Source organism: Canis lupus, chromosome 13 (genome assembly GCF_003254725.2).
Source record: "Canis lupus dingo isolate Sandy chromosome 13, ASM325472v2, whole genome shotgun sequence".
Taxonomy (NCBI): domain Eukaryota; kingdom Metazoa; phylum Chordata; class Mammalia; order Carnivora; family Canidae; genus Canis; species Canis lupus.
The window spans coordinates 1,030,862-1,047,356 of NC_064255.1; the positions used below are offsets into that span (position 1 = coordinate 1,030,862).

General features: G+C 37.4%; 1 protein-coding gene and 1 pseudogene across 8 annotated transcripts in view; one reads left to right on the top strand and one right to left on the bottom strand.

Moving 5' to 3' along the window:
- Positions 1-16,495, bottom strand: part of STK3 (serine/threonine kinase 3) — a 375,334-nt gene that overhangs the window by 247,638 nt on the left and 111,201 nt on the right. The window lies entirely within an intron of this gene.
- Positions 1,653-2,075, top strand: LOC112662542 (U1 small nuclear ribonucleoprotein C-like; annotated as a pseudogene).

The window sequence follows — 16,495 nt, forward strand, 5'->3', positions numbered from 1 at the left end:
AGGCCTTATTAAGGTTGTCAAAGAGCCAGCAATTTAAAATGGGCAATCTTCAAGGTTTCATATTTTCTTCAGCCCTGTTCACAAGTGTCTTAAAGTATGCAAGAGAGGGACACCTGGGTGGCTCAATGGTTGAGCTTCTGCCCTCGGCCCAGGGCGTGATCTTGGAGTCCCAGGATGGAGTCCTACATCGGGCTCCCTGCATGGAGCCTGCTTCTCCCTCTACCTGTGTCTCTGCCTGCCTGCCTCTCTCTCTCTCTCTCTCTCTTCCTCTCTCTCTCTCTCTCATGAATAAATAAATAAAATCTTTAAAAAAAATAAAATAAAGTATGCAAGGGACAGCAAACAGAGGAATCTGGCATTCTGCCAGATGCATGCACAGAAGAACATGTGACAAAGGAGTCAAAGATATTGGCAAGGAACGCCTGGGTGGCTCAGCAGTTGAGTGTCTGCCTTTGGCTCAGGTCGTGATCCCGGGGTCCTGGCATTGAGTCCCATATCGGGTTCCCCACAGGAAGCCTGCTTCTCTCTCTGCCTGTATCTCTGCCTTTCTCTCTGTGTCTCTAATAAATAAATGTTAAAAAAAAAAAAAAAAAAAGATATTGGCAAAAGAAGGGCTGAAGACATGGACCAGGTAAGAAAGAAAGAAAAACAGGAAGGGGTTTGATGAGCAGGAGGAAAGAGCAAACTAGATACCATGAACCAAAAACTATCTCCCTACCAGAAAGAGAAGTCAGTCTCCTGAATTTTCAAGAATATTCACTACCATGCCTCAGAAAGCAAAGGTGCTTCATGTCCTTCATGGCCAAGCAAGCACAAGTAACTCACGATAAGCTATGCACGTAACAGAGTGAGGGAGAAGGTCTTCTACTGACAAGTAATCTAACCACTGCATACTTCTTCACGAGTTACGAAAGTTCTTCAAAGCAGGCTCATAATCTGGCTTTAAACCACCAAGTCATGGATCCTCCAAACAATGCAGTAAGCACTTAACAATTTTCTATGAGTTCACAGGTCTCATTTTCTCAACATGTTGAACAACTGAAATGTTACTAATGTAACTCAGGCAAAAAGAGGGTCTCTGGAGTGTCTGTCAAGTGAAAGCACATGATTTATTTTGGTAAGTTAATTCCTGTTTCATGTTGTTTGTTTCTATTTCCTCTTTCAATTTCTGGTGTTTTAAATGAAAATTAATCACTTCAATTATGGTTTAATTTTAAATAATTTTTATATTGTCTGCTTTGAAAACCCTTACAGCTTAAAAAAAAAGCTCTTAATTAAAAGCCAATTTAAAATACATATACACATACACATTTTCCTATTTCACTGCCTTGGCAAACACAATATAATTAGCATAATTTCATCTATACTTGATATACTGTGGTTTTTAATACCTCAGAATTTCATCATAACTATATGTTTTTAACCAGAGGTCCCAAAAAATTCTTAACTAGTGTCTTTAGAGCTCAAATTCTCCCAGGCACTAGGGAATTTTGTGAAGAAGTCCCCACAAGATATTTCTCTTATGGAACTGGATAGGTAGGGTTTATTACATACTTATGCAGCCATACCCCAGAACTGTCTTTTTAAAACAAGTAAGTGGCTGTCATTTCCGGGTGGTGTGGGACAGAGTGGTCAATGGCCTGCAGAGCAACATGCCTAAGCTTTATTGTGACTACTGTGACACATCTCACCCATGACTCTCAATCTGGGAGAAACACACAATGCAGTGGAGGGAAACATAAAGATAATGTGAAAGACTACTATCAGAAATGGATGAAAGAGCAAGCTCAGAGCCTGATCGACAAAACAATCCCTGCGATTCAACAAGGGAAGATACCTCTGCTCCTTCTTCTGCAGGGGCAATGATTCCACTTTCTCCCAGTCTCCCAGGTCCTCCACGTCCTAGTATGATGCTGGCACCCCCTATGGAGGGCCCTCCTCCTCCTGGGATGATGCCAGTGGCACCTGCTCCTGGAAAAAGGCCATCTATGGGAGGCCACATGCCAATGATGCCTGGGCCCCCAATGATGAGACCTCCTGCCCATCTCATGATGGTGCCCCTTAGCCAGGAATGACTGGACCACACGGATAAGAAGAGACAGGATCCCCTTTATGTCCATTTTATATTACTTGTTTTACTTCACCAGGGACCCATGGTGCTGAGACTCTGGGTGTTTTCTACCAACATGACAAGGAAAACTTGCTCCCCCTTCTTATCAAAGAGAAAATACTTTTTGTATTTTTGTATCAAAAGAGAAAATATCATTTGTATTATGAAATGTGAAAATAAAATTGTCTACTGTTTTCGTTTAAAAAAAAAGTGGATAATACAATCTGGCCTTCCTGTCATTTGACCTTCTATCTCAAAAAGCAGGAGAGAACATAATCTATTATACTGCCATTGCTAATACTGTGAGGAAAAGCAGTCTTCTTCCACATTGTTTTCAGACAGAATTCTCTCCTTTTTTTTTTAAGCTACAACCAACTTCAGTTCAGTATTTAATTCAGTATTTAAATGCCCACTTAAACCTCACTCCCATCCATAAGCTTGTTTATCTCATTTTTGTGTTTCCTGTTCAGTGTAAGAATTTGTTAATATTTTTTCCAAGGTCCCAATACAAAGTTTTCTACCCCTTCAAAGGGAGGTGGAGGAATCATTCTATATAGACTAATCTCAGTTTTTTCCAAACTCTCCTCAACATTTTATCATTTCAAGAGTAAGTTACAATTAAAATTACATCTCAGATAAGGGTATTATGCTGATTTACGGTTTACTATTCTTAGCTTTTAAAGATGCATGCTGAAATAGTTAAGAATGCTATGAAGGGCACCTGGGTGGCTCAGTGGGTTGAGTGTCTAACTCTTGATTTCAAAGCTCAAGTTATGATCTCAGGGTCCTGGGATTGAGCCCTGTGTCAAGCTCTGTGCTCAGTGTGAGTATGCTTGTCCCTCTCCCTCTGCTCCTCCCCACACCCTGCTCTCACTCACACTCTCTCAAATAAATAAAATCTTAAAAAAAAAAAAAAAGAATGCTATGATATCTGAGATTACCTCAAAATTTTACAGAGTTGGGGTATGTATGGAAATATAAATTATGCAAGATTGGCCAGATGTATTGTCAAACTGGGTATGGGTACACAGAGGTTTTTTCTTTCCTCTTTACAAAACTGTGTTTAAAGTTTTCCATAATTAAAAAAAAAAAATTAAAGAGTAAATGGTAGGAATTAAATGAACTGCAATTGGTCTTGGAAACAAAAAAAAATGTATATTCATTGTAAGTTATAACAAAATCTAGAAGTAAATTAAACGCTTAAATATATATTAGTTTAATTATAGAACATCTATTCATGAGATTATCATGATTATCCCTTTGCCCCTCACCCACTCTTGCTGTCTCTCTTTCTCAAATAAATAAAGTCTTTTTTTAAAAAAAGCATAGTGTAAAAAAATCTCACTGACATAAAACAAGTGAACAATATATTGCTAAAAGAAAAAAGTGCAGGCTACAAAATAATGTACACAGAATTAAACCATTTTCATGTTTTCTTTTAAGCATAAGTGTATCTGCATACACACACACAAACACACACATATAGACACCAAACTACTAGTAAACTTTGTTTTGTTCACTGCTATATCCCCAGCACCAAAAACTGTGCCTAGGACATAACAGGAATTCAACTATTTGTTGCATGTAAATATTTTAGGATTCCAAGCAGCAAGGCTTTTTTTCGGGGGTGGCTCTCCTTATGCTTTTGTTTCATAAGGTTTCTAAAATATTCACTTTTTTATGTAATTGGGGAAACTTTAAAAATTGTATCTTATAAGAAAATTAAAATTTTTCATGACTCTATAATTGTTTCATGAAATGTATTTCATAACATCATTTTATACATTGAAAAGAAAGGCAGTGTGTGATCCCCGGGGTCCCGGGATTGAGTCCCACATCGAGCTCCCCATGGGGAGCCTGCTTCTCCCTCTGCCTATGTCTCTGCTCCTCTCTCTCTATGTCTCATGAATAAATAAGTTAAAAAAAAAAAGAAAAGAAAAGAAAGAAAAGAAAAGAAAAGAAAAGAAAAGAAAAGAAAAGAAAAGGCATCTTCCATAGGCTGAATTAATAAACTGACCAAGGTAATCAGAACTAGTAAAATCAGTATCTGTTAATCAGTCCTATTCTTGTGAGTGAATTTTGCAACTGTTTAGGAAATACTATCTTTAGGAAAACTAAACTTTAAAGATTAATTTACTTATTTGAGAGAGAGAGAGAGAGAGAGAGACAGCATGAGGGGGAGGTGGGAGAGAGGAGAGAGAAAATCTCAAGCTGACTCCATGCTCACTGCAGAGCCAGATGTGGGGCTGTATCCTACAACCCCAAGATCACGACCTGAGCCAAAACCAAGAGTTGGTTGCTTAACTGATTGTACCATCCAGCATCCCCCCAAAATTAAATTTTCTAAAATGAATCTTCAACATGGGTACAAAAACTTTAAAAATATTAAAAATTTAAAACTTCACCCATTTATATTCATTTCATATCAACTTACTCAATCTGTAGACAGTAAGCTACATGCTGGGGTAATTCAAAGAAAGTTAAGATATAGCCCTTGGCAACCCAGAACTTCTAATATAGTATGAAAAGCAAATACATAAGAGCTAAATGAATGTAATAATAAAGGTAGTTAACATTTATTACAGCCCTCATTGGCCTTGTGATAAGCACTTAACAAGCATTTCCTCATTTAATCTCTGTAATGACCTTTTTGGTAGCTGCCAAAATATCCTCAGCTTTTGAATAAGAAAACTAAGGGTTAAGTGACTTCCCCAGTCGCTTGGCCAATAAATAGCAAAACAAAATCAAACCAAGGTCTGTCCAAGACATGGTATCTCTACTGTTAGGAAGGTAGCATATGCCAAAACACACTCATTAGTTTCCATCTACTACTACATCAAGTATCATACATCAGTCTCATGTTTTAAGGGGGATTTTCTTTTGTAAATGATCCCAGGAATTTCTCATCTTCAAATCAATTAGTTATTTCTACTCTGAAATGCTATTATAGCCACTAAACTATGATTCCTAGAACAGGACTTAGCAGATTCTTTGTTTTTCCCAAAGCTATCCTATGCACTCAGGAGATGAAATGGATAAACTTTTAGCTCTTTTTGTGCTTAAATTCCAAATCACCATACCATATTATAGGAGATGATAGATGGTCTAGGCGAATATTAATTTAAATTATGTTTTAGGAAACGTGGTACAGGGGAGCCAAAGAAATGAAGTTCTGAAGTATATTATGGTGATTGTGGTAACAGTAGAATACTGCTAACTGTGTAAGTTCAACAACATGCTCTTCCTCCAGAGATTTCTTCCCAGTCTTCTAAATGTCCTACAAGCCAAATTCTATAATGGAGAAGAGAACTAAAAAACTGTAAAACTAGGGGGAATCCCTGGGTGGCTCAGCGGTTTCGCACCTGCCTTTGGCCCGGGGCGTGATTCTGGAGTCCCAGGATCGAGTCCCGCGTCAGGCTCCCGGCATGGAGCCTGCTTCTCCCTCTGCCTGTGTCTCTGCCTCTCTCTCTCTCTCTCTCTCTCTCTCTCTCTCTCTCTCTCCCCCTCTCTCTCTATCATAAATAAATAAATCTTTAAAAAAAAAAAAACTGTAAAACTAGGGCATGGTTTTGTTTCTTGCAATCCAGAAATGTGGTCTGGGCTTAAAAAGTTAACAACAGAAATGACAGGAAAGAATGAATCAAGAGAAATTCTGAAAGAATCATCATTTCTCCTAAATACAAGATAAAAAGATACAAGAGGATCTAGCTGATCCTCTCAATCACCTAATTTCCATAACCTACACTCTAGCCACAGTGGGACTATACCTTGAAGGTCCTGAATTTTCACATCACACAGTTTTTAAAAATCACATGATCACTGTACTAAAAAGGCAGATTTTGTATAGTTTTTTGTATGTAATGCAAGATATAGGTAATACTTCTATATGTCCATTCTCTCTTACATGACCTTGTCAGTTAACTACTTCTTTAAAGATACAGTCAGAAGTCTTCTCTGGGATGTCTGCAGAGAGAATCCTCTGTCCTCTACCACTGTCCTTACCCACCTATCCACCCAAACACAGAGAACTAATCTCACTGTCAAATATGGCCCCATAGCACTTAGCACACTGAGTCATTATTCCTTTCACTATTTATTTATTGTATGAGCTGATCACTAGAGCTAAAACAGTAATTCCATGAAGGTACAGACCATGTCTCATTTAGCCTATCTCCAGTAAGTACCTAAAACAGAATCTCACACACTACTGTTTAACACACTTTTCTTCAAATAAATGAATAAACAAATGAAAAAACAAATTTGCTAACTACTAGAGACCCTATGAAACTTCAAAATGCCAGTGACTCACACAGTGCCATCACAAAGAAAAATCTCTCTTCCTTTGTAAGTTGTTACAGTTCATCATATGCTACTTCAAATTAAATCAGTCTTATCCACAAAAACAGACACATAGATCAATGGAACAGAACAGAGAATCCAGAAATGGGCCCTCAACTCTATGGTCAACTAATATTCGACAAAGCAGGAAAGACTATCCACTGGAAAAAGAGAGTCTCTTCAATAAATGGTGCTGGGAAAATTGGACATCCACATGCAGAAGAATGAAGCTAGACCATTCTCTTATACCATACACAAAGATAAACTCAAAATAGATGAAAGATCTAAATGTGAGACAAGAATCCATCAAAATCCTAGAGAAGAACACAGGCAACACCCTTTTTGAACTTGGCCACAGCAACTTCTTGCAAGATACATCTATGAAGGCAAGGGAAACAAAAGCAAAAATGAATTATTGGGACTTAATTAAGATAAAAGGCTTCTGCACAGCAAAAGAAACAGTCAACAAAACTAAAAGACAACCTACAGAATGGGAGAAGATATTTGCAAATGACGTATCAGATAAAGGGTATCCAAGATCTATAAAGAATTTATGAAACTCAACAGCAAAGAAACAATCCAGTCATGAAATGGGCAAAAGACATGAACAGAAATTTCACCAAAGAAGACCTACACATGGCCAACAAGCACATGAGACAATGCTCTGCATCACTTGCCATGAGGGGAATACAAATCAAAACCCACTGAGAAACCACCTCACACCAGTGAGAACGGGGAAAATTAACAAGGCAGGAAACCACAAATGTTGGAGAGGATGTGGAGAAAGGGGAACCCTCTTTCACTGTTGGTGGGAATGTGAACTGGTGCAGCCACTCTGGAAAACTGTGTGGAGGTTCCTCAACGAGTTAAAAATAGAACTGCCCTGTGGCCCAGCAACTGCACTGCTGGGGATTTACCCCAAAGATACAGATGCAGTGAAACACCAGAACACCTGCACCCCAATGTTTATAGCAGCAATGTCCACAATAGGCAAACTGTGGAAGGACCCTCAGTGTCCATCGAAAGATGAGTAGATAAAGAAGCTGAAGTATATGTATACAACGGAATATTACTCAGTCGTTAGAAAACGACAAATACCCACCATTTGCTTCGACATGGATGGAACTGGAGGGTATTATGCTGAGTGAAATAAGTCAATTGGAGAAGGACAAACATTACATGGTCTCATTCATTTGGGAAATATAAAAAATAGTGAAAGGGAATAAAGGGAAAAGGAGAGAATATGAGTGGGAAATATCAGTGAGGGTGACAGGACATGAGAGACTCCTAACTCTGGGAAACGAACAAAGGGTATTGGAAAGGGAGGTGGGCAAGGGGTTGTGGTGACTGGGTGACGGGCACTGAGGGGGGGGCACCTGACAGGATGAACACTGGGTGATATGCTATATGCTGGCAAATTGAACTCCAATAAAAATAAATAAAAATAAATAAAGATGAAAGCAAATAAATAAATAAATAAATCAGCCTTATCATCCAGCAGTAAAAAGTACATGTAGCTAGAAGCTGATCTAGAGGCCAAAAGTATCCATACAAGGGCTGAAATGGCCCATAGGGATATTCCAAATCTCATGGTTGCAAAATGACCCAATTAACCTTAGATTTCAGAAAGTGTAAATGCTATGTGAACAAAGATAACCAAGGCCATAGGAGCTCATGTCATTCTTCCAACTGACTCTAAGCTGCTATTTCCTTTATTAATGGAGCCTATTCCACAATTCAGTATTAGAGACACTGAATCTCATACGGGGCAAGCAGTTGACTAGGCACCTTCCTCTGCTACCCCATGCACATTTCCTGAGTATCCTTGCAATAAAATTCTATTACTGAAGATAATCTGTGTATCTCTCTTCCTTTTGGTCTTAAAGTACCTAAGGAACAGAGTAACTAATACAGGAAGCCAAGCAGAAGGAAGACACACACACCAAATGCAAACTGGCAAAAGAGTGACATCACTAACCAGTAGAGAGGTTAGATGGAAGGTAGGGATTCTGTTTGAACATACTGCTTTTGAGGAGCCAGCAAAGGTAGTCAAATGTTACTTAGTAGATTCAAAATACTGAATAAGACTGAGCACAAAAGACTGATTCTCAAAAGTGTGTATTTGTGTGTCATTTCGATCAAAGTTGAAGCCTAAGAGTGAATAAACTCACCAAGGAAATAACTACATAAAAAGAGAGGAGGAAGATAGAAAACAGAAAATGCAAGGTCAGTGTCCATTATGAATTGGAAAGAACGGCACATAAAGCAGAGAAACAGAAGCAATAGAAAAACCAGAAAGCCAGAGAAAAAGAAAGCTTAAAGAAACATGGAAGAGGGATGAAAACAGAAAAAGGGTTTCTGATCTCACCAAGCAATGTCTAAAAACCTGTAATCATTAGATAGATAAAGCCTGAGCATGTTTCAACAGAATGAAGCCTTACAAATAGAGACTTTAAAGATTCTAGAATTGGGAAACAAAAATATGACTACAGGAATAAAGTTATAAAACTATAAAAAGGGATGTATTCAAAAGTTACATGAAAGTTAGAGAGGAAACTGATTTCTATAATACAAGTAAAAATTATGTAGCAACACTCACCAAATGAAATTAAGATGAACCTACATAAGGTAAGGTCTTCTGCCTGCCAGTCATAGAATTTCAATCTTCTCTGCAAAGTAGATGAAATCATCTGTGTAATAGTATATGAAAATATGAAGGTAGAACAAAAAAAAAAAAAAAAGAAAGTACAAATTTAAGGGACTGGAGCTCTGAAGCTAGTAAGGAGGTACAGCCTTTTCTGAAAGTCTATTAACTATTTTCATGCAAGAAACAGGAGTCATAAAAAGGCAGAAAAGAAAGAAAGGAAAGGAAAGGAAAGGAAAGGAAAGAAAGGAAAGGAAAGGAAAGGAAAGGAAAGGAAAGGAAAGGAAAGGAAAGGAAAGGAAAGGAAAGAAGAAAAGACTATATTTCATCCTCTTCCTTTCTTTTCTCTGTTTCCAGCTTTGGAGCAGGAGTTTACAAGTTTGTTGACAGGTGTAACTTCTGCTAATGACATCTCTTCAGCTTTGAAGAGACAAACTTCAGAAGAAAGAAGGCAGATATCACAGAATCACAGCCCACTGCTTATGATTGGCTAAAGGTTTATTTTACTATGTTTTATAACATAAACTTTATTATTTTAACTATATTATTAAAGATTTTATTTACTTATTTGAGAGAAAGGGAACAAGCACGAATGTGGGGGAGAGGCAGAGAAAGAGGGAGAGCAAGAATCTCAAGCAGACTCCATGCTGAGCATGGAACTCAACCCAGGACTCCATCTCACGACCCTGAGATCATGACCTGAGCTGAAACCAAGAGTCAGACGCTTAACTGCCTAAACCACCAGGCACACCCCTACTATTTTAATTATTTATAAGTGTACAATTAAGTGGCATTAAGTATACTCACACTGTTAGGCAATCATCACTACTACTCACCTTCAGGATTTTTCATCATCCCAAAAAACTCTTCATGCATTCAACAACTTCCCATTTTCCCCTCCCATAGTCCCCTAACCACCACTATTCTACTTTCTGTCTCGATGAACTCAATTACTCTATGTATATCATATAAATGGAATCATACAGTATATGTCTTATGTCTGGCCTCTTTCATTTAGCATGTTTTTAAGATTCATCCCTGTTGTATGTTGAATGTATCCCAATTTCATTCCTCTTAAGGCTGAATAATATACCAGAACCACATTTTGCCTATCCATTCATCTATCAGTGGACACTTGGATTACTTCAACCTTTTGGCTATTGTGAATAATGCTGAAAATAAACTCTGGTGTACAGGTATCTTTTTGGTCCCTGCCTTCAATTCTTTTGGATATATACCTAGAAGTGGAATTGCTGGATCATATGGTAATTTTATGTTTCATTTTTTGAGGAACCGTCATACCATTTTTCACAGTGACTATACTACTTTACATTCCAATGTACAAGGATTCCAATTGCTATACATCCTAAACAACAATTATTTTCTGCTTTTAAAGGAAAAGAAGCTGAGACAACACTTATTTTCTGGAAATATATTTATATATATGATATATATAATATATATATCGTGTGTGTGTGTGTGTGTGTGTATATATATATATATATAAAATAGCCATCCTAAACAGTATGACATTAATTTATTGTGGTTCTGATTTGCGTTTCCCTAATGATGAGTGATGCTGAGCTTCTTTTCGTGGATTTACTGTCCATTTGTAGATCTTCTTTGGGGAAATGTCTATTCAAGTCCTTTGCCCACTTTTTACTTGGGAGGTATGTTTTGGCCAAAAACTTTAAAAGAGAAACACAAATGAAGGCTTTCTACATTGCTACTCCTAGCTCCCTAGTCAAGAATAATTAGGATATGACTTCTAGATCTCTTGGGGAATTAATGATGGAGAAGAGGATCTGGTCAGAGTGCAAATGCAGCAGAAGAAAAGAACTTCCAACTCTGCAACTCTTGGTTTCAGCTCAGGTTGTGATCTCAGTGTCATGAGACTGAGTACCACATGCGGCTCCTCGCTCAGTGTGGAGTATGCTTAAGATTCTCTCTCCCTCTGCCTCTGCTACTCCCTAACCCCTCATGCTCTCTCTCTTTCTCTCTCTCTCTTTAAAATAAATAAATCTTTAAACAATAAAATAAAATAATGTTCTCTTCTTCAATCCTAGTAGTCTCATCTTGAACATTATTAGAAAAGTAAAACATCTTTAAAACACATGAAAGGGGCAGCCCGGGTGGCTCAGCAGTTTAGCACCGCCCTTAGCCCAGGGTATGATCCTGGAGACCCAGGATCGGGTCCCACGTCAGGCTCCCTGCATGGAGCCTGCTTCTCCCTCTGCCTGTGTCTCTGCCTCTCTCTGTCTCTCACGAATAAAAAAATTAAATAAATAAATAAATAAATAAATAAATAAATAAATAAATAAACACATGAAAGGTTTTCATTCTTCAGTCTCTCAACATTCCATTATTAAGCAAATGTCAGTCTCAATATTAGCCCTAACTAATATTTTCTAAAATATTCATGACTCTGTCTTGAATTCACAAAAGCAAATATCTTGTCTACTTCAACCACAGAAAGTACATTTTACCTCAAACTAATAAAATTCAATCATCATTTTTTTCTACTCCCTTTTTTTTGAAGGCCAAACATTTTGTAAATATTTAGGTGTTTAGTTCTAAAGTAATACAACCGATTTTTTTTTAAACTCAACTAGAACTTATGTATCCAAGTGAAAGTTGCCCTTTTATCTCTTTGGAAAGCTATGTGTTTCTTCAAAAGATGTGTCACTTCAAAAAAAGTGACAGATACATCTTTGAAACACCTTAGAAAATGTCTTCAGAGACAAATGGTTTCCAATCACGATTTCTTCTAATCTTCACAAAACCCAAAGAAAAGGTACTATTACCACCTCCGTTTTGTAAGTGAGTCCACAGAGACTTAGAAAGCTAACTTGCTCATCATTGCAATGAGTAAATGGCAAAGATAAGACAAGGTCCAACTGACTTTAAAGCTCTGGCTTTTCACTGTTTCACTGTAAGTACCACTGTTTTGATAATAAAATAGATGTGATTTGATGATCTCATAGAATATTTACTTTTTATAAAACTGTTTTAAAATTTATGAGGGTTTAGTTAACTATTGTCACTAGAATAAGATGAAATCCATCTAAGAAAACAAATGTTTTAGAATAGAAGACTTTTTAAAAGTAGTCTTATTTTTCAGCTCTATCATACCATTTCCTCTCAAATTGGGCTCTTTGCCCAAATGTACTCTAAAATTATAATTTCCTGGCAAAGAGCTTTAAAAGAAAAGAAGCTGAGATTTTTCTCCTCCTTTCACCCTTTAGAGTCTTTCACTTTTATTTTCTAAGAATCTCTTCACTTAACCTCAATTGGAACAAGAGGCTATTTACATATGAAATTTGCCAAGGACCCATGTACCTGCCATACAGAAAAATCTACCATGATTTGTGCCAAAGACACTACCTACATTTTAAAACTAGGCTTACCCATATATTTTATTCCTCATTTATTTCCCTACATCTCAAAATGTGAAGATAAAATATGAGGATTTACTCTTTGTACACTCGAAACTCCTCACTCCCATCCCTAGAACACTAGAATTAACTGCATTAATCCCAAACATAAATACATAAAGGTGTATCTACATTAATCAAAGTGTAACTTCAGGGAAAGTTTAAACTGACAATATTAACAAGTGCATCATTCAATGAGCTCTGTACTCTGACTTCTGCTTAATTTTTATAGGCTTTCATAAATAGAGATGAGGGCTGTAAAGACAATGGCTATGTTCAGCCATCTGCACAAATGGGAACTATTTTGCTTGATTTCTCAGTACAGTGTGATTACACAGTAACAGCACATATGAAGCCATTTCTCAGTACTTCCCTGTGGTTCTTCGTAAACAAATTAAGAAGATTATGAAGATTTATGAAAATATTTTTGCTTTTTTAAATTGGGAGTATTTTTACCAATTTGGTTTTGGGTTTTTTTGAAATAAAAATATTTTTTTTTTAAATCCCAACTGTATTTAATAGGGGAAAAATACGATCATTATAAGAAAGATAAACAGCCTAAATACTTTACCCATTGAAATTAAAAAAAAAAAAACAGCTATAAGTGTAATGTTACTGTATTTGTACAGGTATAACTTCAATATTACCATGAGTCAGGGAGCTTGGGTGGCTCAGTCAGTTAAACGTCTGCTTTCAGCTCAGGTCATGATCCCAGGGTCCCTGGGATAGAGTCCCACATTGGACTCTTTGCTCAGCCTGCTTGTCCCTCTCCCTCTGCCTCGCCCCCCTCCCATATCACTTGTGCTCTCTTTCTCACTCTCTATGTCAAGTAAATAAAATCTTAAAAAGAAATAAATAATACTGGGATCCCTGGGTGGCGCAGCGGTTTGGCGCCTGCCTTTGGCCCAGGGCGTGATCCTGGAGACCCGGGATCGAATCCCATGTCAGGCTCCCGATGCATGGAGCCTGCTTCTCCCTCTGCCTGTGTCTCTGCCTCTCTCTCTCTCTCTCTGTGACTATCATAAGTAAATAAATAAAAATTAAAAAAAAAAAAGAAATAAATAATACTACAAGTCCTCAAAATCCAATATTCCAAAATGATAGAAATTTTTCTTTGCTTGGGAATTCCATGGGCTTAAGGTAAAATCCTGTTCCTTTTTTGAGGCAAAAACTTTGGTTATTTTCATATGAAAACTTAGAAACTTACGGAAGTTTGAAATAATTTTTTCTCCCTATCACTGTATATAATGTTCCTCCTTTTAGTCAAAAGATCATTTCAAGATGTACTATGAATCCAGAAGAGAAAAAGACCTCTGGTAAGCAAATATACTTTACTTTCAGAAAGGAATAGCTACTCTCAGGTCAGATAATTATTTTTAAGATAAGTAGCAGTTTAGAGAAGGACATAGTAATAAGAATGACAGATAACAGTAAAAGACAAGACTAGGTTTAGGGAAAAGACAGCCACATGGATACAGAAACAAAGCTTCAAATATGCTAAAAGAGCACACTTGACTGTTTCTATGAACTAAAGCTATGAACAGTTCTATGAACTGTTTCTATGACTACTTTTACAACAAAAAAATCAAGAAGATTAATTGCTTTCTTTGTCAATTTCAGAAGATTGGGTCAAGGCCTTCATTTTGGAATGATCTCCCTCAAAACTGGCTGCATAAAAATGTTTGTAAAATATTTTAAAAATACAATGCTTGGGGATCCCTGGGTGGCGCAGCGGTTTAGCGCCTGCCTTTGGCCCAGGGCGCGATCCTGGAGACCCGGGATCGAATCCCATGTCGGGCTCCCGGTGCATGGAGCCTGCTTCTCCCTCTGCCTGTGTCTCTGCCTCTCTCTCTCTCTCTCTCTCTCGCTCTCTGATGACTATCATAAATAAATTAATTTAAAAAAAAATTTAAAAAAAAATAAATAAATAAAAATACAATGCTTAAAGTTTACTTCATTTATTTAGAAAATCCATTACATGATACACCATACTTCCCAATGATGCTGAATACAAAGTATAACCATATCACCATTTTAGCAGGCTCTTTGAAATCATATGAGTTTTTTGTGAATATTAATTAAAGCTATCTAATCAAGTGCTAAGACTCTATAGAAGGAAGAATCCCCATTGTCTTTATCATTTGCCTAGTACGTGAATTCTCTATTTTTAAGATTTTATTTGACACAGAGAGACAGGGAGAGAGAGAGAGGGAGAGGGACAGAGAAAGAGAGAGAGAGCGCGCACACGCGCGCACAGGTGCACAGGTGCACAAGCAGGCCTAGCTGCAGGCAGAGAGGAAGGCAGGCTTCCTGCTGAGCAGAGAGGCAGGCAGTGGGGCTCCATCAGGGCCTGAGCCAAAGACAGATGCTTATGCTTAACTGAATGACCCACCTAGGCATCCCCTGAATTCTCTTCCATTAGGAAAAAAAAAACACAAAACCTTGAATGAGAATCAAGCTCATAGAAGGAAAACTCACTCTACTGGCAGAAGAAAAATCGTCAAAATAGTTTCCTCTCAAGAGTTAATTAGTTCATATATTTTTAATCTCCACTGGAATTTTATGAGATTCCATTGTTTAATTTAACCCTTATTTCTTATAATTCTTAGAAATTGCATGAACTGGGCAGCCCTGGTGGCTCCGCGGTTTGGCGCCGCCTTCAGCCCACGGCGTGATCCTGGAGTGCCTGGATCGAGTCCCACATCGGGCTCCCTGCATGGAGCCTGCTTCTCCCTCTGCCTGTGTCTCTGCCTCTTTCTCTCTCTCATAAATAAATAAATAAAATCTTAAAAAAAAAAAAAAAAAAAGAAATTACACGAACTATAAATTTTCTGCAGAGCAATCATTTCTCTATGATACAAATTTCACCAATTACTAAAAATGTTTGAATAGCTGATCAATGGAAAATGGTTACTGGCTGCTGTTTAACTGCAAGATGACGGACTAATTCACATTCAGCTTACAGGTACAACCCAATGCAGTAAGTAATTATATAGTAAGTAATTACACTAAAACTAATTCTTTCTAAAGTTACATGACATAATATCAAATGTAAAGTATCAATCATGTCACTGAGACAAATATATTATTTAGTTGAAAGTATAATAAAACTTAATGAGAGGTTAATATCAAAACTAAAAAGGAATAACATATGGCATTATCTGGATATATTTCATTTTGCAATTGATACTGCAGTCAGGATTGGATTTATAAAAGCAGACTCAAGATGCTCTTGAATTTTGTCTGTGCACAGATATACTTTTATGTATGTAAGACAAAGCAAGCTAAAAGGTCTACCTTAAAAAATTAGGTCTGAAATCTAATCTTATCACTAGTGAGGTTTTTTATCTTAGATTCTTTTATTTTCTGTATCTTCTTTAAGAAAAGGAGAAACTAGGTCACTTGAAACATTCAGAGGTAGGAAAGAAGTGAGGCTGGATATTAGGATAACACAGGGTCAAAGGGTAACCTAAGTGAAGGAGAATGTGAAGGTAAAAGTCCACTTAGAATAGTCTCTACCATGGAATTTGTCTATACACACCCAATTTCTGACTTAAACTTAGAAACATAAAGATATGGTAGAGATATCTGCAGAGGAAGAAGCTCAAAACTGCCAGTGCCATCACTTTTTTTTTTTTTTTTGTTTTGTTTTGTTTTTTTACTGGATGGACTTTTATTTTAATGTCAAAGGCACAGCCTTTGGGCTGAGGCAGTGACCTGTGGATGCCCAGCCCAGACCCTTGAGGCCCTGCCCCTAGCCAGGGGCAGCTATGCCAAGGGAGGCAGGGGGTAGGAAGAGAAGGGGCCTCCCCACCATCATGTTTTTTTGATACAGTATCCCACAGCTGGAAAGAATGAGTCAGTTCTCCTATCAATGAAAAAATACTATTTAAAATCAGAGCGGCACTAACCATACTACTACCCAGGATGGGGTCTTGAAACACCATTTCTGACAGAAAGAAAATACTA